General features: G+C 50.8%; 1 protein-coding gene across 1 annotated transcript in view; it reads left to right on the top strand.

The window, feature by feature from the left end:
* The window catches only part of Alpha-man-ia (alpha-Mannosidase class I a), a 679,808-nt gene that overhangs the window by 264,357 nt on the left and 412,505 nt on the right, over positions 1-2,946 (top strand). The gene's annotated exons all lie outside the window — the stretch shown is intronic.

Below are 2,946 nucleotides of genomic sequence, written 5' to 3'. Positions count from 1 at the left end.
TTACTCTGTTTCAGGTAAGAGAGTCTGCTACCGTGGGCGCGTCCCTATATTTACGAATTAGACAACACAAAAACAGTGAGTAAACACCAGCGCAAACTCCAGCGCAGCTACGAGCAATTAACAGAGCCCTGCCAATGAAATTCCTCGGCTGCGTTTTCCCCAGGTACGCGCACACCTCTTTCCCCTCTCGTTTCTTGAAGACGCTGTCGGCAAGACTTTGATCTTCCTCCGTAGCAATACCGGAAATTAATTAACGTCCGACGTGATAATACAGTGACTGGCGATTCCTCGTTTCCATCATCTCGCGTGAGAAATTTCGGAAATAGTGCATCAATAATATCAACGAATATATTTGTTTATTTTCACCGGCGGGGTGTAATTGTGGATTTGCATGATCAGGATCAGCGACGACCAAGTACGTACCTTTGGCCGGGCGAGTTGCCCGAATAAGGATCGTCGGTGGACAGAACTTTGGGAGGTCCGGTCGTGCGGGAACCGGCCTCGTCCTTGGCTAAATCGTCGTCGAGGTCACCTCACCGTCCAGAGAGGAGGGAGAGAGTCCCTCTTCTTCTGTTCTCGTCGGTTCTGTCGGCTCCCTCCGGTATATCGCGACGTTTCGGACAAACCGGGTCCCTTTTCGTGGACCCAGCAGGCGACTCGGCCCGAACCAGCGTCGAACGGGTATCGACGATACATCACGCGATGCCCACAAATCCCATCCGGGCCACTAAACAGACCGAGCTCGAGAGCAGCGGGACAACAACCGTGAGGCAACCGCCGCGCCGCGCCGCCGGTCCGAGAAAGAGGATGAGAAAGAAGAAGAGGACGAGAACACGAGGATGAGGGCCAGACCGGAATGACGCAGTTGGTTCTCCCGTGGCGGCTTTTGAACACCCAGCGAGACCGCGGGCCACTGTATCAAAAGGACCGTGAAAACGTCACCGCAGGACTAACTGATATTTATGAGTCACTTCTGCGCGACAAGCTCACTTCGCCTCGTCCTTCATCCGCTTGCTCGGGCTTGATTCGACGGAGTTGGCTCCGTCGCGACAGGGACACTTGTGAATTTTCCTGTTTCGAACACGATTCAAAGTTGCCCCGCAAATCAATCTTCACCTATCGAACAACACAATGGAAAGCTACATGTCTCGCAAAGCTGCCGAGTGTCCTGCTAGGTGGCTGGATAAAAAGTGAGGTCGTCGTCCGAGTGAGTGGACATCGGGGTTAAACAGTGCCAAATCAGGGCATACCTGTGCCACCCCTAATGGGCAACGAGTGACCGGGCTGGGGCCTGTTTCGAGCATCAGAGCCACGCGATAGTCCGTTGTCCATGCCCAGTTAAAATACCTATGGTCGTCGTCTTGAAATTCCGGCGGCGTCTGGTCGGAGAGGACCGCTAGAAAGAAGAAAGAGAGAGAGAGAGAGTGAGTGAGAACAGAGAAGAGCAACGGGGGTTCTCGAAGAGGAGAGGACGCGTCGCTCGCAAATCAGAAATGCGCGGCGCGTTCGTGCCTGGGTCCGGTTAGAAGATATCGGGCCGGCATCTGCTCTCTGGAGTCCTGGTACCTTCAGGAAGGTGCTCGTGATCCTCGTGGACGAAGTAAAAATGCTCCGGGTTCGCCTGTCCCGAGCCGTGACTCCTTATCCCTTATCCGACCCGGGAAAGACAACGAGAGACGAGTGAAAGAGAGAGAGAGAGAGAGAGAGAGAGAGAGAGGGGGGGGGAGAGAGAGAAGCTGTGGATGCTTGGTCTCGACGACGACCAACGCGACGGGGACGATGAAGAAAAGTCAGAGAAAGAGAACGGGTGGCCAAGGAGACCGTGAAAAAAGAAGACAGACATCGAGTTCGTGTCTTCGCTTTGTAACGTCTAGCTCGCTGAGAAAGACCGAGCTGCAGAGAGAGAGAGAGAGAGAGAGAGAGAGAGAGAGAGCTCTTCCCCCGGGGACAACAAATAGCTTGTCAGTTGAATCATAATAGAGACTCGGGATCGCGAGATAATCTCACGCTGCGGTACTCTAACCCGTGTGTTCACGAGGACTCGTTTGTCGGTGGAACGAGAGTATCGAGAGAGAGGGAGAGAGGCAGAGGCCACTTCGATATAGAGTCGCGATGCTTCGGGATTGCTCAGCGACAATTCACCATAGACTAGCCTGGAAATTCTGGACAATTTTTAACGTTGAATTATTTTATTTCTCAAATTCTGAAATTGTAAGGCTGCTCGGAATCAACACAGTCCAGCTAGGGGACAAATCTCATTATTTGATCCTTTTCAGACTGTCCTGGATACTGTCCAGAGAATTATGGAAAACTTTTTAACATTGAAATTTTTCACTTTACGAATTCTGGAATTGTAAGGACGCTTGCCGCTAAATCTCGTTGTTTGATCCTTCAGCGACACTATCTCGCTAAAAAGTATGTCTGGCAGCTAAGCCAACAGTGTATCGCACACCGCAAAGACCAACCTCGCAATTTTCCGTTTAATTAAACAGAGAATGCGGCGCTAAGCCAGTCTTCACTCGCCACTGTTTCCATTTCCGTATCAACTTCTGCTGTATCCAGTATTCACTGAAAATTTGAAGTTTATGGGGCTCGAAAATAACTACGCCGAGCGAGAGAGCCCGTTGTTTCATCAGACGAGAAACGAGCAGAGCACGGCACACCATTTAACTCCGGGTCAAGTCACGACTTAACTTTTGTACGTAGGAACAGCCGTCACTAGATCGGACGCAAACTCTGCCCGCAGTTCTCAATCGTAATGCGATTTAAACTGTACTGTCTGTTTAATAGGGTTTAGGCTCGCCGTACCTGCGATTCGATCTTCCGTCGATGAACGGTCACCGTGATTCGGTATTCATAGCGATTGCACCCTATACATTGACTCAAAACTCAATTTCTGAAATATTCTGCGTGGTAGAATACGAAAGAAGTCGAATTTGAAGAATG

This window comes from Lasioglossum baleicum, chromosome 10 (genome assembly GCF_051020765.1).
Source record: "Lasioglossum baleicum chromosome 10, iyLasBale1, whole genome shotgun sequence".
Lineage (NCBI taxonomy): Eukaryota > Metazoa > Arthropoda > Insecta > Hymenoptera > Halictidae > Lasioglossum > Lasioglossum baleicum.
Note: the sequence above shows the minus strand (reverse complement) of the source record. Positions and strands in the feature narration are given on the sequence as shown.